Source organism: Accipiter gentilis, chromosome 1 (genome assembly GCF_929443795.1).
Source record: "Accipiter gentilis chromosome 1, bAccGen1.1, whole genome shotgun sequence".
Classification (NCBI taxonomy): domain Eukaryota; kingdom Metazoa; phylum Chordata; class Aves; order Accipitriformes; family Accipitridae; genus Astur; species Astur gentilis.
Genome location: NC_064880.1, coordinates 21,364,558 through 21,387,066, shown reverse-complemented (window position 1 = coordinate 21,387,066; position 22,509 = coordinate 21,364,558).

Below are 22,509 nucleotides of genomic sequence, written 5' to 3'. Positions count from 1 at the left end.
TGCAGACACCTACCTGGGTGGGTTTTGGAAGTGTGTGTATGCAAGGCAAGAGGTTCCTAGTGTTGAGAAAACTTGTGTGTCTTCCTGTGGTGAGAGTGGCTGGCCTGAAGCGGTGAGGAGAACCGAAGGTGTCCCCGGAGCATCGGTGTAATCTTGCACCGAGCGTGTTCCTGCAACATGGGAGACTTTCAAGGACAGGAGCTGGTGGTGGTGGTGGTAGACTTGATCCTTATGTGCGTAGCTGCCATCTGAGAGGGCCGCAGGCTAACTTGCCTGGTAACCGTAAAGGTGGCAGACCCTACAGAATTTACTGGGAGGTGTAGGGAAAGCCGGTGACCGCTGTGTTGGTAAAGAGGTGTTTTTCTGGGAGGGATGTTCTAGGGGGCAAACCCATGGCTGAACGCTTGAACAAGGAGCCAAGGAAATCAACATAGAGAGAGGAGAACCTAGCATTTGCTGTCACAGCCTACGGGGTGGATGTAGCTAACACTCAGTTTGATTCTGAGAAAGACAAGGAGGGGGGAAATGGGGAGAAAAAAACAAAGTACCAGTAACAGAGAAGGACTTTCAGTTAACTGGCATGTGCATTATCAAACAGCAGGGGAAGGGTGGAACCGACAAATGCTTCTCTGACAGTGTTGGAAGCCTGAAAAGTAAGAGAGCGAGCAGGAATGCTGGCTGTCAGATGTCATCCTGGTATGATACACATCTCGGATGCGGTAGGACAAGGATCATCAATGGGATAGTGATCAATGAGGTACAGAGTTGCCAGGCTACCAGCTTTGCAGGGATGAGAGAATAATATGTACAGGCAGGAGAGTGTCACAGCATGAAAAGTGTAACACTAAAAATATTGCAGAAACAGAGAAGCACTGCAAAGGCCTTGCACAGGATTTCTGTCTGTTCAAATAACAAAAATTAAGTAATGAAAATAACTAGGTTTGTACTGCAAACTCTCGTTAAGGACCACAACACTGATCAGGGAATATGAAGTGAAATTAGAAGTTGTGAATTTAGGACACTTGGTAATAGCAACAGATTTCATCTACACCTGTACAGACTAGGTCAATGTTTCATCAGGATGAGATGTAGAGATAAATTTTTTTGATACTGTAAAGGACTGAATGGTAATGTTAAAACATAAAAAAACCAAACCAAAAACCCCCCAAAATCTGAATTTTGTCTTAAGTGATATGCAAGGCCTACTTCAAGGTGAATTAAAGGAAGACTCCTCCATAGCAGTGTTCACAATACAATGAAGTTTCATGCTGTAGTGGGAGAGAGCAAGCTGAATAAATCCGGTGTGCAAATACTTAATGTAAAGAAGTAGAGCTACACTTAAAACCAAAAAAAACCAATTAAGAAAATAAATATAATAGTAGTCTGAAAAGCAAGATGCCTGAAAATAGCCTGCAGTGTTCAAAAGTCTCATATTAGAAGCCCAGATAAACTGTCACATTTAAAAAAAAAAAAAAAAAAAGAAAAAAAAAAAGGCAAAACAAAACAGCCATCAAAGTGATCCACCTCCTGGGAGCATGACTGCAAGGAGGCTATCATAGGGAAAGGCTTAAAAAATTTCTTTAAAAAGTACAAAGCTTGTCCAAATGAAAACTAAAAAGCCCATAAATCATGGCAGGTCAAATGTAGACAGGAAATAGAGTACTAAGAATTTGAAGAGCATCTTACAAGGGGCACTCAAACTTCTAGTCAAAGGTTCTTAAATCAAAAGCAGGAAGTCAGGTAGGGCATAAGTGGAACCACTTAATGACCAAACTGTAAGGAAGGACTCGGGAATTATAAAGCCGTAGTAGAGAGGTTCAGTTAATTCCTTTCATTGCTCTTTGCCATTGAAGACATCAGGGAGGTTTCTACACCTGAGCCATTCTTTTTAGTAAGTAGGGTAGGGGTCAGATGAACTAGATGAGTTTGTGTACATATACAGAAAGTGTTGGACCAAATAGATGTGTTAGTTGTCAGTAAGTCACTGGGTCAGGTGGCATTCACCTGAAACTCAAATATGAAATTGCAGAGTGGCTGGCCAAGGCTTCTACCTGACTGCTGTGAACAGCCACAACGCCGGAGCACTGGCAGGTTGCCAGTGTAATTCCCTGTCTGTTCCTTCTCACAAAAGGGACTCTGTGGGGAGCTACAGGCTGAGTCGGACTTCCAAGGCTCGTAGAAAGGTAGAATATAAAATAATGACATCTTTGAGAATGTGAATAAACACAGTCTGTTAGGAAAGCGTCAGTGTGGTTTCTGTAGGGAGAAATCATGTACCACTGAATTGCTATGCAAGCCAAGCAACATGTGAATGAAGGAGGTTCCCCTGAATGTAGTGTAGCTGGTTTTCCAACAGGCCTTCAAGAGGGCTATGAAAAAATAAGTTTCTACCAGACTTTCCCAAAGTAGCATTCCTTCTTAGAGCAGAGGACAAGAGGGACCACTGGCATCTTACATTCTTAACAACATTCATGGCTGACTGATTTTCAGTATAAAGTGGTTTGCTGCATTCAGAAACCGAAGCTGCTGTTTATTAAAAAATAATAATAATTAAAAAAATCTTGAATTCCTTATGTAAACTGCAAGTTAGGAAAGGGAATAATCCCTGAGACCACCTGTCGTGTCCCAGAATTGGAGCAACTCAAGTTCATGGATTTCCTTTGTCAGAATTAAGGTGAAATGACACCAGAGGAGTTCAAACAACAATCAACATTTATTCAACCTAGCTAACCTTGCCCAAGTACAAGTGAACTTATCAATATGAACCTTGCATCGTGTCATTAAGCTGCTGTTTGAAAAGAGAAGGGAGGTATAGAAAAAGAAGTGGAAAAAGGAACATGAAACTGTGTCAGAAGGAGAGCCCTCCCGTTGGGCCATGAGGTTCAGAGCAGACCCCCTTGCTTTCTGTCCTCCTTCTCAAAAAAGGAGCCCAGGGGCACTAGATCTACGCCTAGTCTCAGACTTGGTCAATGGTTTATGTTTAAAAGGATGAGGTGTAGGGACTGTGGAAAAGAGAGAAGAAATAGACGGAGAGAGAGAAAGAAAGAAAGAAAGAGAGAAGAAAAAGGTTTCACCAGTCTTGGGTCCAGCATTGGTCCAGCCAGCGTAGAGATCCAGTTACGGAGGGTGTGGGCTGGGAACTCGTTATCCCTTCTTTTATAACGTGTTAGTTGGTGGTCTCGACATGCGCAGTTCATGTTCCCGGGGTTCTCTGGAATCAGTCTGTGAGTTTGGGGGGGTTTATTGGGGAGTTGCCTTTCTTTTCCTGCTGGCATGACCGCTTAAGATAGCAGCACAGTCCCAACTTCCGTGGGGCCTTCTTCCTCCAGGAAGGCATAAATTGTGCTCCTTCTCCCGGTCACTTAAGATAAGGAATTGCGGCTTTGGAGAAGCACGGTCCCACCCTCTGTGGGGCCCCCTCCTCTGGCCACGTTGTCCTGTTCACAAAACTCCAGCGTTTTCACAGATGCTGTTTTCTCCACCAAAGTTCTTTAATAAATGTTTGAGACACTGACTATAATTTGTCAGACCATCACACCATCCTTAGCAAAGTGTTGTCCAGCGGATAGGTACTGTGAGGAGAGGGGGAAGAGCTTGTTTCTGACCAGAATGCAGAGGCCCATAGAGGCGCAGAGGGAACAGCAACAGTGCAGACCTCATTAAATAAGAAGTGCTGAGATGCTCTATACATTGTGGAAAAGGACCATACAGTATCCCTGCCCCCAACAATTCCTCTGATTAAAAGAAATTAGAAATTATTTTGGATTTCTATTCTGTAATAAGATTATTTTTAGTGAAAGAGGTCATGTTATGACTTAAGCCAAACCCTAAACAAGCCTCCCAAGCCTGTGAATAGGCCAGGGCAGCTGGTGGGCATCTCCTCCTCGTCAGATGCTGGACTGAATGTGCACCCAATGGGTCATATGTGTCATTTTGGGATGGACAAGCCCTTCTTTTGGAGGGCAAGTGGAGCCCTCCACTTCCCTTTAGGACCTAGTTTGTAGGCACTGAGGCAGCAAAATAGTGTCCCAAACTGTGTCTTGTTCTCTGGAGAGAACAGTTGCTTTCTCAAAGCTCTTCTTGTATTCTGCCACAGCATCAAGATTGTACTGATCTGTGCATGGCGTAATGCTGTTCATACCACCTGTCACTCTGCTCTGCCTTCTGGCAGGGTATTTAGGAGACAGCAATGGTACTCCCATCTACTACAGACAGTGGCTTCTTTGCTTTATGCATTGGTAGGGTAAAAACTAAAATGGTCTGTGAGGTACTCTGAGGGAAATAAAGTAAAATTGAGTTTCTGCAAGTGATTCATATTTATTTGTGCCTGTTTTGCCTAATGTAGCACAATATCTGTCAGGAGGTAGTGCTCAGTAGTAAGACTTAAAACTCTGTCCTGAAACAAAACTACTGAATTAACTGGAGCATTCTGGTAGACTTGCAGTAAAACAAGTGTCTTTGCCGCAGCCCTGCTACAAGTTATTGTGCATCTTTGTAAATGTGTGCTTTTCCTCTCCTTTTGGTTGTTTGGTGTTTTGAGTTTTGGTTTTCCTGGGTTGTTTTTCTGGGGGGCGGGGGGGGGGGTGGGCTGGGGGGTGGTAGGTAGGAGGGAAGCAGGAAGAAGCTGTGGAGAGTAAGCAAGAACAAAAAGTTTAATATTAGTGTGTGAACACACTTTATTTCCTATTTAAAAAACAAAGTTGTATATGAAATGCTAAATGCTGTAGTGATAGAGTGTCTTTTTGATGGACCAGAATCCAACCGTTAAGTTCCTGCTTGTATCTACTGGAAACACTACCAAAAAAAAAAATTACCTCAGGGATGGCTCACTGCTGAACTTTCCCACTGCGCAAGCAACTCCAGGCAATAGGATTAGTTGTGAGAATTGACTGACTACCTGCATGTTTGTACAAAATAAACACTCCATAGAGCAGGCAGATCAGGGAAGAGGTCAAAGCATGAAAAGTGTGAAGTAAAAACCAGTGAGGAGAGAAGAAATTACTCAAGCTGTGCTGTAGAATTATCTTTCTTCAGATATCTTCTCTGTTCACTAAAAACATAAATAGCTGATATGCAGTATTTGAGTCAGATACTTTTTTTTTTAATGTTGAAATGGCATTCAGCCCACTTTGAAGGTGTTTAAAACCTTTGCACTAGGTGTGTGTCTCAGATTTGGTCTGCGTGGTCACTTTGTGTAACTGAGGACTTCTGCAATTCTACAAAACTGCATAAAGAAGTCATTCAATTTTTCCTTGTCAACTGAATGTAAACACATAGGTACATCACATCACCTGTACCAGAAGCTTTACATACAAATGGTATAAAAATGTATTCCGCTATAATACAACTTTGGTAGTTTAAACCCATTATAACTTCTCTGAAATAGAATAATTCTTTTTTGACCTTATTTGCCTAAGGTTCTGTTCCTCTGTACTATAACCCATCACTTTCACATGGGTACTACTTCTTTTCTTAGTTTTTCCATTAGTGTTTCCTTTTCATTGAGACTGGGGTGTTGTCCTTTTTCTCCTGTAACAAACTACAAAGATAGACTGTCTATAAGCCTTTGGCTTATTTGCACTCTAAGTTGTTTTCATCAACTTCTTTTATGGTAACAGAGGAAGTATTTTTCTATTTAACACTCTAAGGGACTTTTTCAGGACAGCGACCAATCTTGGCAGCATATTGTTCATAAATATAATGTTCCTGAAGATGTCATTTCCCAAGAGATGTCAAAACTATTATCTGTTGTAGGTAGCAATGGCATGTATCATAGCTTAGCTTTACATGGTGTAATGCAATCTGCAGAGTAAACAGGGCATCTGTTACAGTGGTTGTAATAATTTTCTCTTTTATGACTTCACATTTTTATTATGTCTTCATTACACAGCAAGATATATTTCAACTTTGACCTTCATCTGCAGTGTGAGTAAAAAAATAGGGTTTCAATAGACGAAAGCAATTTTTCACTTGCAAAAGCTGCCTTTTGATGATAATAGCTAAAAGACTTTGGATGAAATTTTTCTGTCCACTCGTAGTCCATAGTGAAAATACACTTTGGCTGTCCTTTTCTGTAAACACAAAGTACTCCTCTGAAATTGTCACATTCTGTAATGCATCTAGAATGTAGGTTGCATGTAGAAATCTGCCATCAATTTAGAACAACCACCTGTTCATACAGATGTGTTTAAGCACTTAAAAATTAGTGAGAATACACACGTCAAATATGATTTGAAATGAAATAATAATTTCAGAAGGTTGTCATTTTATCAGTTATGTTGCACTGGCTATCTAAATATGACAAAACTAAGCCAAACTAAAAAAATTCAGCAGGTTGGTTTCATGCCTTCATTTGGATAAAGGAGACAAGCTACTGAACAAAAGTTCTGGAAGCGTTACTACTTGAGCCACTGGTTAGGTTTTTGCTTGTTTTATGCATTTGATAGTAATTACTTTTTAAAAATTATTCAACCTTTTTCCATCTTAGCTGTATCCCTGTCCAAGTTTTACATGCTGTGGAGATATATCTTGTGAACTCTTTCTCATCTCTCATCTTTAGAAGTTTGATTTATCAGGAAAACTGATGGTATCTTCAGAAGTAGTCTCAAAAGTATCTGTGCATCAGGGGAATTACTGAGTTTAAAAATCTGTGTTGCATCTTGGGAGATTTCTTAGCTATCAAAATCTTAGAATATATGAAATCAGATGGTCCAGAAGAGACTGATGAAGGATTCACATGGATTTTAAGACATACCTGTCTTAATTCTCAGTACTGATGTCATTATAAATGGGAATAAGTAGACAAAAAGGGAAAACTTGAAAGAAGGTGAGAAGGCCTCAGGTCCAAGCTGCTGGATACAGTGCTGTTTATTCTCAGAAGCAGAAGGGGTATTTGGGGGACTGGGCAAGAAAAAGATTGTAAGAATGCGTAATGAAAGTAAAAGAAAATCTGGCACTAACACATATGACACAAAAGGTTAGCATAAATGTGGGAGATTGTACATGTACAATGATTGTTTGCAATCACATTTTTGCCTTAACAGAACTGCATTTACTGCTACAATTCTCAGTGTTGTTATCACACTGATCATTGCAAAAATGAAGTGCCTCAAGGTACGCACACCTTATCCTCGTTCATACTTTATATCTCCCTTGAATATATGCTTTAGTTTATAAAACAAAATATCAAATTTTTAGCAAATAAAAATCAAAGCATGTTTTTTCTTTGGGGAAATCTGTACGAGAGCTTCATAATTGCTAGCCTGGAAAATGCTTGTTAATTATTATCCTACAAGGGAGATTTCCCTGAAAAAGGCAGTCTTTCATACCTCCTCTGTTGATTTTTGCATGTGATTTTTTTTTTTCTTTCTTTTAAATTATTTCTCCTGTCTTCTAGATTCAGGAAGGAATTCATAATGACATTCATTTAACAGCAAATTCAATCCATTATATTTTTGAATAATTTTATTAATGCAAGATACTCTTGAAATCATTGTGAAGACTTTTGAAAGTTTTATAAACTGAAGCTAATCTATATACTTTATATATATGTGTGTGTATATATATTTATAAAAAGTAATACAGAAGAGGCAGAAATAGTACAAGGAGTTTGCTTCTGATCTCTAATGGAGTTTTATTTAGGCCTTCCAGTGAAATTAATAAACTAGCAAAACTGGGAACTTTGTGGCGCAGGAACTCATATCTACATTTGAAAGACTGAGGTTGTTTTGTGGCTCTTCCATTAGCTGTATGACTATACCACTTTTCTCTTTGTTATAGGTAAGGAAATTATTTAACTCCTTCCTAAACCCTTTTGAGATACTCTAGTGTAGCAAGAATCTGCTTTCACACGGTATAAATTGCACAACTGAAGAGACTCTAAGATTTAGTATTTGCTGTTTTAAAACCATAAACTCAATTGGTGTGCCATGCAATACTCTTGGCTTCTTGCAAGACTGTTAGTGGAATAAGTTTGTATCAGAGCTGTAAATGTAACCACGTGTCCCCATCTACTTTGAGCTGTAAAACTGTGCCTTTTGTTGTGACATTAATCTCATAGTGTAGCCCCCATTTTCACTATATCTAAGAATCCTTCTATGCTGATTATCTCTCCATGACTTGCTGGCTTGATGGACCATTTATCTTGTTCCTGGTTGAGAAAAAGGATGGAATTTTAAGTAATGGCAAAAATACATCTGCCTTAAAAAATAAAAAATGTTCAAAGTGGGGAATATCTCTGAGAAGAGATGAAGTTGCCTCGTATCAGGCTTGACTAAACTGAGACAGGTGTGATCATGTTCATAGGTTGTTCTTATCTGCACTCTTAAGAATAAAATTCTGTAATAGACTTTATACACTGCATCTGAAGGGGTTAAATGCGAAGCACAGACTGTCCAGAAGAAGGTGGGCAGTCTTCTGAAAAACTGTATGTAAACAACAGGGAGGATCCAGAGAGCAACTGGGCTGCAAAGCTCCATATCCAAAAGTACAGAGTCTGTGTATGCAGTCTCACCAATGAGAAGCTGTCTCAGAAATCAGTGGCAGTTTAGCAACTCCTACACAGCTGATGGGTTAAGAACAGGTGGATCTGGTATTTGGATAAATTCAGAGCAGACTGGTGTTCTTCCAGAGGGCTGGGTCGTATCAGCCAGCTGAGGTTTTAGGTTTCGTGAATTCTCTTGTAATGAAATTATGGTGGTAAAGCCTTACAGTGATAGTATCTGAGGTCTAGTTTTACCTCTGTGTAAAATATCTAAATTTATCTTTATGTGAAATATATTAGTACAGTGGCTTATATGTCTAAGTTTTCCAGTTTCAGTGTCTTGTGCAACCTGTCAGAAGTCAGAATAATTTCGGAGTGGACATATGTTGAGGCATTCCTTATAATATCAGCTCTCTGTACGTAGAAGAGAAAATAGATTGATAAACTGTCAGGACCGCTTTAAGATCATTGTGATGAGTAAGAAGATGGAAATATTTAGGGGAAAAGATGGCTTCTCTATTGTCTTTTACAGATGTAAGAAGTTGGGAAAAATCCTAAAGGAATACTTTAAGATTAAAGTTATTAATAAATTGGAAATTATTATTAAAACCTTCAGAACATTTTCTAAGCTTTAAGTGTCAGGGTTATCAGTATGTCTGTTCAAGGCAATTGTTTGGTTTGGGGTTTTTTTTCAACTCATTAGTTTACAAGGACAAAAAGATTTGGATAAGAAACAGCACTCTGTAGCGTTTATTTTAATCCCCATTGTTCCTAAAAAAGCCCAGCTATAGCAGTGTGGCAACCAAAATGCTTTGTTTTTTTTCTTTTCCCCCCATGTGTGACCTGAAGCAGTCACCAAATCTACCTTCAGATTTGTCCATTTTTGTAGCAACTCTTCCTGAGACACAGGCAGTCTGTGTTAAGAGTTGTGAACACAGGTAGTAACAGAGCAAATATGCAGGTCATCGACCACAGAGATGCTCTAACGCAAATTTCAAGCTCCTTTGGGTGTTCTAAACTGCTAAAAATAGCCTGCTTACTGCCAGATTGAAGCATAAATATTGCCTAGAAGAGAATAAATTAACCCAATTGCTTATAGAAGTGAATTCCATCTAATCCTGTACCTAACATTTAATTTAATCATTGCACATGATGAATAAAAATATCAGAATCAAAATACAAAATGCTTATTCTTTCAAGACCAAAGTTTCAACAGATGCATCTGTTTATTGAGACAACATTTGAATAGGTCTCGGAAGAAATCATATGAAATTCTTTCCTGCTGAAGGCAATGACAGAGTTGCCGTTGACTGCAGACTTGAGCTTGACTCTGAATGTAGTAACCTGATTCAATAAGGCATTTAAATACATATAATCATAGAAAAAGTGATCTGATGAATCATGGCCCTATCTTGAAAATTTGCCTAATGAAATTGTGTGAAATCAACTTTATTCACAAAGCACACCTGTTCTGCTGGGAAGATGGCTATAAATATCTTTATGCCACCTGCCCCAGCTATGAGAGCTCCTATAAATCACGTAATTTCCTCTGACAATCGATACTGCCTTGAGGGTACCTTTTACTTTCTTTGTGCTCTTTCTGAAAATATGCATTTGCATAAATACAAATTTATATGCCAATAAATTTTCCACCAGATTTATTTTTCCTAAAAAAAAAAAAAAAAAAAAAAAAAGAAAAAAATGGAGTAAAGTTTAGTTTATTCATAATTTCACCTTCCCCGTTACAGTTTCATGTATGGCCAGATTCTGAAGTAGGATTTGATCACTAGTGAGTGCTGCCTATCCACAGATACCAGCACTTGTGCAGATGGTGCCTTGAAGGAGTTGTTTCACTTTGGCTGTGCTGAGTACAGATAGAAAGAAATTAACTGACTGGAAAACCACGAGTTATCAGGGCTCTGCTTATCTATCAGTCTGATTTTTCCCTAATTTTTTCTTCTCTTCCTTATTTGTAACAAATTGCCCTTTCTTCTGTTGGAGGTTGAATTTAAAACTAAACCCCTAAGAAAACATTGCCATAGGTCTAGAGCTTGCAATCTTCTGCTTACACCTGTGCTTACCTCTGATGTGAGATTTAGTTGGGTAAACCAGTACCCCATGGGTCAGCAGAGGGGTGGAACTGCAATTCCTGCTCTACAAGCAGAACGTGAGTCAACAATGTCATGCGGCTGAGAGAAGGGTAAATACCTTATTACGCTGTATAAACAGTGTAGACTGCAAAAATGCATGGAGTGATCCTGTGTAAAAATACAATGATTTTTCTTCAAGAAGGATATAGATTTATTGGTTGGTGTCCACAGAAGAGCAACCCAGAGTGGAGATTGAAAGAACTGCAGTTGTACAACCTTTAGAAGAGAAAATCATGGGGAGACAGTGTAGATGCTTTCAAGTATGTGAAAGGCTATTGTGAAGAGGAAAAAACCAATTTGTTTCTGTGGTTAAGGCTCATAAGACAAGTTAAACTGAACAAAAAAAAATAATCTATCATTAAGGAAAAAACACAACAGCATACCCAACCTTCTGGTGATAACCATAGCATAGTGTGGCAGGACGCAGCCTGGGAGGGTTGCAGAGATTGAGAATAGGCTGGACAAATACCAGCTAGGAATGACAAGGAAGTAGCAGATGGCTCTCCTTGCTTTTGATCTCAATGTCTAGTGCACTTCTAGAGTAATTGCAATCAGTACTTTATATGCATAATCTGTGTAAACAATATTTTGTTGGTTCTGTAAAACTTGGGCTACGTAAAGTAGTGCACTGATGTACATGTGAAAAATATAGATTTGAGTAACACAGTAAAAGTTTTCCTTGCAATACATCTATTACTCTGTTTTTATTGAGTAATAATATGGTTAATCTTTATTCTTCCTGTATTTGAAATATACATTTCTACCAGCACTTAAAAACAAAAGAATGAGTTTTAAAAATAGACTTCACCCACAATTAATATGCAATGACTTTATACTGATCTCATATGTCCTTCTATAACAGTGGAAAATGTTTCTTTTCTTTTTTTTTTTTTGTTTGGTTTTGTTTGTTTGTTTTTTAAAATTTGCCATGGTGTGGGGTTTCATTTTATTTTGTATATTTACTGATACATTGACTGTATTGACAGAGATCCAAATGTATAAAATGGTTGCTCATTGGGACAGGGTACAGAAACGGTCTATCTCTGTGTGAAAGAATTCCTGACAGTCTTTAGTGTTAAGTCATTAGTTAAGCATAGTTTTATTTAACAGCTCTTCATGTGGAAGGACTAAATGAGGCATTTAAATCAACAGTAACAGTGATTGCTCTGTGCTGCCGTTCTCACCACAGACCTAGGAAGTCCTGGTTGGACTTCAACCATGTATTAATCCTTCATAGACTGGGTTCAAAACTCCCTTTGAAAACTTGGAAGTAAAGGACCCACAAATTTCAGAATGACTAAACTCTTGCTCAAGGGAGGAATTATTTTAATGAGGTAGAAAAAGACTGTGTACTGTCTCCTAGATAGCGCGCCCATTAATTAATTTGCAAGATGCTGATCTATGTAGAAGATTTTTATAGGCTTAACTGGCGACCACAGCTTACACTAATTTGCTCACCTGGGTTGACCTGTGTTCAGCAGGGCGTTAGGTCTGCAGGACACTCTTACTTTCCTGGGCACATGGGATAAACAGCAGCCAGCTGCATGCATCCAGCATCACCAGACATGAACTTTCGTACTGAGGCTGAAGGAGGCAGAGTGCTATGAGTGGAGGATTTGTTCCACGCTAAAAGTCCAGACTGCATGCTGCGAATAGAAGATGCGATTCAATGTTGTGTTTAATGTTATTAAAGGAAAAGGAAATACCCCCCTCCCCCGCTTTTTTCCTTTTTTTCTGGGACAGGTAAGGTGGCGCTGCAAAGCACATGTTGTTAATACCTGTCCTGTTATCAGCAAGGCTTTTGGAAGTGGTGCTTTTCAGGAGCTCCAATATTCACTTGAAAAATCCACACTATCTATAGCCTCCCAGTCTCCGCAAGTATTTTTCTTGCAGCAACCCTTCCAAACTGATTCCTTGACTTACAGACTGTCACTTGTGTTTGTTTTCCGGAGCTAAACCTGCTAATGTTTACAACATGCTTAACTGAACTTGGAACCTGTGCTCTCCCTTGGTTACACATCAAAGAGAATCTTTTTAAAAGATTTTATCTGGTACAGTGGCATGAAGGCACTACTGCTGAATATCTGCCCCAGAGGAGAACTGACATGACATTTGAGAGAGCTAGTGGAGCTGACAACTCATCGTGTTTGACTGCTGAGTCTGAGGGTGCTGCTAAGAATCCTGAACTTGCCCAGTTGTGGTGTTGCTGTTACAGCTTCTAAAGTTTAAAAATTTGATCAGCAAATATCTCAAGATAAAGTATATAATATAGAAATGCACTGAAAATACAGATAGAAATGGAAAAGGAGAAGCTCAGGAGGACAGACTGACAGTGCATTTTTACACTCTTTTATAGAGAGAGAAAAACAAGACACAGTAATGGCTCAGATCCATTAGTGTGCTTACTTTATATATCATACAACCACAAAATGGTCCTCAAAAGTTATAGAGGTGATATATGTGCTACGAAGAATTGTACTATGACTGTGTGCTACACTCATGCTTGCACATGGTTTCCACTGGACTGGAGATGGGAACGTGTCCCTGTGCTCCATCAGTTAAGTCGTATAGCAGCCACAGGATCAGGGCAGCAGGTGGGTCCTTCAATCTTTAGTTCTGAGCTGGGTTTGAAGAGCTAGCCCTGTATATCAATATTACAATACAGGATTTTGGTAGCTAAGTACTGTAGCTAAGAAATAGATATGTAAACATTTCCTAGATTTTGGTGAGGTTGAAATGTTTAAAAATTAGATGTGTCATCCACTTGCAAATGTGTCATCCGCTAGCCTGTAGAAGCTTCAAAACATAGTGTAGATGAGCAGAACCCTCTGAAATGCACTTGTATGTTTCACCTCTACTTGGATGGGACTGTTGGATGCAGTCTGCAGTAGAAAGAATCTCTTCTCTGTGTCCTGACTTATCCCCAATGTACAAAACTATCTGCACCTTGCTGGTGGACTGCCCAAGAAAAATATCATCCTTAATTGGCTATTCCATCTGCACATGATGCTTTTAGTAAGCAAGCGAGAGGCACCTCTAGAACCATGAGACCTGCATCTCTCCAGCAGGACTTTCATGTGGGCATACACCCACAAATTGGGCAATGTTTTCAAATTACTTCCTTTTCCTTTATTTTCTCTGAGATGCCTCACTTCACACCATTATAGATCTCTATTTATTTCCCCATAAACTATCATTATTCTTTTTAGCATTTATGGCACTCACCCACCATAGCTGTCATTGTTACAAACTGTTTGTCATTGTTGCCTCCCTCCGTGGCTGTGTAGGGCACTGATTGCAAGTGCCGGCTGCTCCCGCTTACCCTAAGCAACAAAGGAATTGGGGAGAAGGAAGTCATAAAGAGGTCATCCCCTAAACCCTGAGGAAGGACGAGGAAGACAGCTGGAAATACATGTGGTGGTCTTTTGTTTGACTGAGTAAATTGTATAGCAATCTCACTTCAAAGTAGCTGCATGAAATTGCTGTATTCCCCCTAATTAGAATATCTTCTGTTCTGTTAATGTGGTTGATTTGTGCATTTCTTATTAAGAATATTTTTTTTTTTTTCCTTAATTCCCTCTCCAGGTTGGTCTTTCTATTGTTTACTCCTCTTCAGCTCGTGCCTAACCAGATTGGAAATGCATACAGCAGCGTTTAGTTGTCGTACTTGCATTGGCTTGAGAGGATACATGTACCGCCATTGCAGCTTTCTAAACAGGCCCTTTTTTAATAATTAAAAAATGCCTGCCCAAGTTTCCTGGTGCCCCAACACGTCAATAACAATACCACCCCAGCAGTGTTGACTTAATTGTTTTAACAGGAACTCAGGCAGACAACATCCAGCAGAGACTTTTCAACTTCTTCATTACTGTGAGAAACAAATCCATAGCTTTTTCAAAAAATCTTATCAAACAGTACCTTCTGTGTACTGCTTCTCCTTTTCTCTTCCCCTCTTCTGAAGGTGAGAAGGCATACAGTTCAGTCCTTATTTGCTATGTTTTGTTTTCCTTTAAGCTGCCTAGGACTTTGGGAATAATTTTCATAGAAGACTGCCAATTCTCTGAAACCACGCCTAATCAAAGATCAATGTTTTCCTCAGTTCACAAATTCTTTAGTAGTCCACATTGCATTTGATGCCTTTGGGTGAAAATCCGTTTCCTATTGTTTGAAAAAAAATTATATAAAAAAAAATTTTAAAATCTAATTTTGGAATGCAAGCCAATCAGGGAAAAAATTAAACTAAATGAAATATTTAACATATTGGATGACAATTATTTGATAGACACTCTTTACTTGAAAAACACTTCTGAGATCATCCCTTTCTGCTCCAAATCAGGACCAAGCAGTGGAAAAGAAGTTTAGTTGTCTTCTTATTTTGATACACTGCTATTTATTTCATTACAAAAAACCATTCAGGAATGTTATCAGAGTTCCATGCCTCTCTATATATATCCTTGCTGATTAATGGTAATGTGAAAAGTACCTCTGAGAATACGTAACGTTGCCCAGAAGGTTTATGGGAATAATGAAATGTGTTGTTCTGTTCCCCAGCTTGGGTTTTGTGCTGTGTTTGTATGCAGGGCTTGCCAGAAAACCAAGAATGTTTTTTTTAGGTTGTGCTTTTTTGGGTTTGTTTTTTAGTATTTCAAGACAGATTTATAATAGTCAGTAGTCTTGCTTTGTGATGAATACTGTACAAGTAATAACATCTATTCTGCATGTCAGTTTCTCAAAAAAAAACCCCAACAAACCAAAACAAAAAAAACCCCAACCCCAAAACTTCCAAAAAAACCAAAACAGAAAGGGCTTTTGCGTGGCTGGGAACATTAGCTCATGCTAACCCTTAGAATCTTTGCAAGTCTTTTGTCAGGTGCTGTACAAGTTATTAAATGCCTGTTGCTGACAGTTGTCTGATGTGATTGACACATTAGATTTTTTACAAAAGTTGATATGATTTTGTGAACTTAATTCTTCACAGACCCCTTCAAGGGTCAAAGCGGTAACGTAATGAAGTGACGACTAGTGTGTTCCTGGTACTTCTCTTTGCAATCCTGCAGCTGTATTCATAGGTGCTGGAACTAACAGACAAGAGTGCTGCTGGGCTTCCCCTTCTCATATTTAGTGATAGACTGTTCTGTGAAGCCCTTTCTAAAATACATCTGCAGTACCATTGTTTCTGCTTATCTACAAAACAGAGCCTCGCAGGCTATAAGAATCTACCCTCTTTCAGTCCAAGTCAGGAAAAGCTTCTGGTGTTCTCTGCTGACATGCAAATACATCAAACTCTGTTTTGTTTTTCTCTGTTCTGTTTAAGCATCATAATATTATTTCTCTCAGGAATTAGCTGACATTTAAACATCTCACAAAGGTATTTTATATTGTGTAAAATATAATTCACATAGACTTTCTAAAATAAGCCTTTCTGAAAGCATATTTAATTCTCATACTTTATTTTTAATTTCCTTCTTTAGGCTAAATTCTAATGCATGTATACCCAACAGACTAATGTACCTGAAGATTTTTTTTATTCATATGCATTCACAAATCAAAGTAATAGCACACATTCCCAGGAAATATTAATCTTGTTCCTCCCCTTCTTTTTCCTTTTTTGTTGTAACATGCAAGCCATATTTCTTTAGAAAAGAGCTAAATAAAAAGTAGAGTACTAAATGCGCGAAGATTAAATACCAAGAATTCAATAATAATAATCATATAATAAATGGTATCCTCATAATATCTGCTGTTGGTTTTGAACATAATGAATCATACAGCAGTCATGCAGTTGAAGAACACATAATTCTTACGGAAGCCTTTCATTATGAATGTGCTTTTTGTACTTCAAACTGAACCGTTCTATGACTGTAGGGGGAAAAATAAGGCTGAAGCTTTTATGAATCTAGAAGTGCAGGATGAGAATAAAAATTAGCATGGTGTTTTAAAGCGAGAATGCAAACTTTATATTATTCCCTCTTACAGGGCTACTGAACCCTTCCCCCCTGCCAAAGTGCACCAAGAGTTTCTGAAACTGACAGTTATAGGCTTCGCATAATCATTAATGTCATATGAATAAATAAAGCCAAATTAATTCAACACTAATGAGATGAAGTAGGTTCAGACGATTTTCATCACTGAAGGCCGTATTCTCTCACAGTTCTGTTAGTAATTGTTCTTTGTTGTCATGTTATACAAATTATTTTTTAACCCTGTAGAGGTCAATAAATAGCATAGGGTAGCAAGATTTGGTGAATTTGTCAAAAAATAGTGTGCAATTTATAATATAAGCTTGATATGGTTTTCTTCTGGCAATTATTATTTTAGCATATTTTAAATATAATTTTAGTGGCAGTTAGGAATAGAATTTGTGGGTGTATTTGATACATTTGGAATTAGTCAAAATAACAGGATAGGGAAGGGATTAAGAAGATCTCTGTTAGAAAGATAAGTGCATATTTATGGAAGGAAGACTAAATTGAGCCATGCTCACATCCAGGACGATGTTTAAATAATCCTGAAAGACTTAAATCACTTCAAAGCATTTTTATCTTTTATTAAGTTCTTTTTCAAGAACCTTCTGAGTTTCCCTTGGTCTCCTGTTCACTTTTACCCATAATGCACATAACATACCGGCTTCTCTGTCAAGTTCTTGAATATTTTACCGTATTTTCTGCCTTTCCTGATGGCTCATTTCTGCCATTTTTATGGAGAGAAAGAAGCTGGCAATCAGACTATCAAGTTAATGGAGGGAGTCTGCTCCAAATCTAAACTCAAAGCTCAAAAGGGACAAAATTTAGGAGAAATGTTCAAACTAAGGTTTGTGTATATGGATACATACAGATACATTTGGAAGTTTGCAGTCACTTGTGATAGCATGTATGGTTTGGCAAGGGCACACGTGAAAAAATTGTATCTATTGGTCTCACTGTGTTAGTACACGTTGAAAACGGAGACAATGGTCTTACCACCAGAGCAAAACTCTCTCTCTCTCTGTCAAATTCTCTTCACAAGCGCTAATCAGGGATAATTCAAACTGTGGGGCACAGGTTTTACCGTGAACATGCTACTGCATCCAAAGTCTTCTGGGGAGGGATCCTGGTTCTGGCACATCTGTGGTAGGAATCAGATTAAACTGAAAGAAGAGTAAATATTTTGCTTTGAGTCATCTATCTTATAGTGCTGTGCTGCAATTCTGGCAACTGAAGATGCAGTTTCAAGTTTTTGAGCATTTTCAGGTGCATTTAAATACATACTAACTAGATTAATTTAATTGGAAATATGAATTTCCCATCTTTGTGTATGTTTTATGTTTTAAAACTGTTAGAGTTATAATGAAAACACTGCACTCGTATTTTTCTACAGCCTGTGCACATTACAGTGGCAGAATTCATGTTCTTAGTCAGTACTCTAAACTGTTGGCTAATCTTCCCCGTTCTAATATCAGCAGTTATATTTATGCAAATTAGTGTCTTGTAAAAGTTGCATCAATCATTCATGGTTCAAAGCGGGTTTTGCTCAGAATAAGTACTTGTGAATTAAACACCCCTCAAAAAAGGGAAAGCAGCAGTTAAACCCAGACTAAACCTACTTAAAGTATGAAATAAAATGTATTAATATACCTAAATACTGGTATATTCTTCAGATAAATTAATAAAAATATGTCTGTGATAACTAGACTGAACTGTGAGAAGGTATGAGATGGAAAAAAATAGAGCTCCAAAAGTTCATTTTGGAGGAGACATTAATAAAAACCGGATGACATGCAGCAAAGGAAATTAGCTTCTAGTGTATATGGACATGAATAATGCTAGAGGATGTATCATGTAACTTAATCAGATAGGCTGTAACAGGAAGATGCAGCTGTGGTTTCCTTAATGACCAATGGGTGATGTAATCAAATGCTAAATGCACATTGTCAGCTTCTGACAAGTTTCTATCAAAGCGAAGATGGAGTATCACTTCCCCAGGAGTTTAGACTGATAACACATCCTCTCTCGAGTGAGCGGAAGGAGTTAGGAGCAGACCAGTTTCTATAATGTTGTTGTGACATGAAGTAATCTTCCTTTGTCATTATCTAATGTAAATATCACATTCCCTGAAGGTATATATATACTTCTGCTGCATTTGTTGAGGTACGAGGTTGTAAATCTTGCTTGCTTGGGCATGAGGCATGGTCAAGGCTACTGCAGCTGGGACCTACTAGAGCTGCAAGAAGCTTTCAGGTGGTTCTGACTTCTGCCAGCAGCTGCAGGCCCTGCCCCTGCAACTCCCTCCATGCCGGCCCGTGGATTAACTAATTCAAGGCAGTATGGGAATGACTGAACATGCACTCACAAGTCTGAGTGAAGGATAGCTTTCCTTCAGTAAAGCAGACTAAATAGTGCTGCTAGTGTTGGGTTCATAGGACTTTGTAATTTCTTTCCCGCTGTTCTGCACGTTGCCAGTGAGTGGTTTCATTCGAGCAAACCCAAATGTTAAGGCTAATAGAGCAGTGACCTTTGCAGCGGCAGGTTCAGATCCCAATTGAGTAATTTCTGCTCGCCTCAGGCCCGGGAACACTGGTTATGGGCTGGACGCACCTACCCAAATTGACTCTGGAGGCAGGAGAGTCTCTTCTGTGCTCAGGAGGGGGGATTTGTTCCTTGCTGGCTTCATTGCTCAGTGTAGGTCCAAGACCTTTGTTCACCAAATCAGAGCGGTTTAGCAGCAGTTATATAGCAGGGTACTGCTGTGAATATAAGAACCAAATAGAGTCAAAATTAAGACTGAGCTCACTGATAATCCTGGGCTTTGCATTTTAAATGCCTATTACCAGTTGAGTGCTAGATTGTGTTTTTATGACTGAGCAGATTAGGAAATAATTTGCATGTGAATCTCTCCAAGTCAGTGCAGTTTCCCTGGTAACAAATGGGGAACCAAGCTCCAAAAATCTGCTTGTTGCCATTAAAATATGTGTGTGTATGTGGGGAGAGGGTGTTCTTTTTATAAGTTTTTATTAAAGAAAAGTGGAACTGCAAAACTTAGCAAGATTCCCGATTTACATAAAATGAGAGGTTGCGGGAATAAAATTGGTTCTTCACTCACCGGCACTTAACTCATTCGAAACTCTCATTTCTAGTCAAACAACACCAGGGTATTTTGCAATCAGAGTTTTCCTTTCTGGCTATTGAAAATTAAATTCACTATTGCTTATTATTTTCAGGGAAGCTGCCAAGAACTGGCATTTCCATCAGTAGCTGCCTTCCAAGCTTCTTCAGCAGCTGGCTTTGAAGGCTTGGAGTATAACTTTGTCTGAGACCCATAAGGGCTTCCCAGCTCTTCTTGGTGGTTCCACGAGGTGGAATCCTTGCCCCGTTTCAGCTTAGCCCAAGGGAGGTTCTTGTGGGTTCCCCATCACTCCACAGCAATCAACTGGTTTGGACCTGGAACAGTTTGTCGGCTATATCTTGCTTTTTAAGTGATGATTAGCGAGAGGTCTTAGTTAAAGTTTTAACTAGATGACTCTTTAATGTAGCAGCAGGAGAACTTAAAAGGAGGAGGGAGAGAGTGCCAGCCCATTTGTGGGTGCTGGAAGAGTGACTGGAAGATGAAATCAACCTAGCAGCAACTGGAGAAAAAAGTGACCAACCTATTGTGAAGAATTGGATATCCATGAATTTTACATCCTGGAGGCATAGGAAAAAAAACCCAAACCAACCAACTTTTGGAGTTCAGGCAGCATTCTGTAGCTGCATTGAACCAGCCAATTTTGGCATAAAATATTTTGCTATTAATGCATCCCCAGTTCTCTCTGAACACCGAGTAGCTGGTGTTTTTCTTCAGTGATTTCCTGAAACTTAATACATAGCCTCAGTATTTTTGATGCTGAGCTTTTTTGGTGGCTTTTCAGTAAAAGATCTAATACTAAATTGCCCTAGTTAAAAATTAACTCTGGAAATACAGCTGAAAACATGTAAGCAACCAGGTGAAAAATCCCCCCCCCCCCCCCCCCCCCCCCCCCGTCTCTGTTTCATTTGCTGGTACCCTGTTTAATAATTTCCAGTTTGCAGGTTATTCTAATTAGACTTAAGTTTTGAACATGAAACAAACGGAAACTTCAGTTGCCCTAAAATTTCTGCAATGTGTGTATGAAAGAAAAGTCTAAAAAAAAAAAGTTTCCTCTCAGTCAGAAAGTATCTCTCTTGTTCAGAGGTGTAATTTTTAAAATCATATTAAAATCATAAAACAGGATTCCTAATAAATAAAAGTAATTACTCTTCAGCTTCTCACTTAGAAGCAAACTAAGCTACTTTTGCTGCTGAACACAGCTTTACTTCATTTTATGAGACTAAAGTGATTTTTCATGTCATGCTGGGTTTTGTTTCCATTAATGAGCCATACAATAATTGGGAATAAAAAGGGAAAAATTATATTTGAATACAGAGGACCTGATTTACTGAAAGTTCACATCATCAGCATGAACAAGCTTTCTATTTTTTTAATGTTCTATCATTAAAAGCAGTGGCACAATTAAAAAGGTTCTTGTGAGGGTTCAGGTTGTGTGGTGGAATTTCCCAAGTACCGCAGGAGATGAGTTGTGGACTCACAAATGTAACTCCAAGTCAAGCACATCTTTATTCAAAGCTTATTTTCCTCCCCCCTCCCCCCCCCCCCCCCCCCGCCATTTCACAAGCTTGTGGATTTACTAGACGACTACCATAAAAACATGCAAGAATGGTGATTCTGTATCTCTTATTGGTAGGAGGGACATCCTACAAATGGCAAGAGTTTGCTTCATTTTGAAGGATACAGTGAAATTTTCTTTTCTCAGATGGTAATTACATTTCCAGTTCCCTGCCAGCATACGCTGATTGCCTTCTGCAGCTTCCTTGGGGCCTTGTCAATCCATTGATTAAAGAAACATTCTTTAAGTGGATTTGTACTGTGTTTGAATAACTGATACCATTTGATTAGGGCTGAATGCTGATATGACCCTCAGTAAATAGCTACTTCTAAATCTTGTAATTTTTTATGATGAATCTTGTGACATCAACTGTTTCTCTTAAGTTCTGGACTTTCAAATGATTGTCAGATAAGGTCAGTTGACACTCATGAATGAAAACTTCTGACTCTTGTGGCTGCAGAAAAAAACCTGAGACTGTTGCCAGTGCACATAAGAGGTCCAGAAGCTAAAAGGCAATGAAATCATGATTATTTCTTTAAAAGTATGTTAAAATAATAAATTTCATACTAGTTGTTCCTCCATCTTGCTAGACTTAGCTCAACAAGATTCTTGTGCTTAGTATTATTTTTGACAACATAAGTAGTCCTCCTGCTTATTTTTAATATCCTTATATTTATGAGGTAGTTCCTCCAGGATTACCCCATCACTCTGTCTGAAAGACAGAACCTGATTTACTCAGTGGGGTCCAGTAACCTCTCAGCCCCCACCAAGGGCAGCATGTAAATGCAAGTTCTTTAAAGGTTTTGCTGAATCGTGACGAAAGTTCTTAAGATCAAATTCATGGAGAGAAACATTAAGTGGAAATCTTGTTTGCAAGCACTAAGTAATATGTCCCCCTCAGAGTGACCTTCAGTAACATCAGAAGCTTTTCAGTAAAACTGCTGTGTGATTGCTGCACATACAGTTTTCAATGGGCAAAATACAAAAAATAGTGATGAGAGAGTAACCCAAAAGCTTGATGTATGGCAAATATATGTGCTCTTTTACATTCCTGTTAAAGAAAAAAAGTAAAGTCTGTTAAATTAATGGAATTTCAAGACCATTTTCTCTATCGCTACAAAAGGATGTATTTACGTTCTTTAAAAAAAAATACCCTTTATGATCTTTTAAAGATCACTTTAAAATGTGCTTTAATTTCTCAGTACATCATTCCAGTGAAT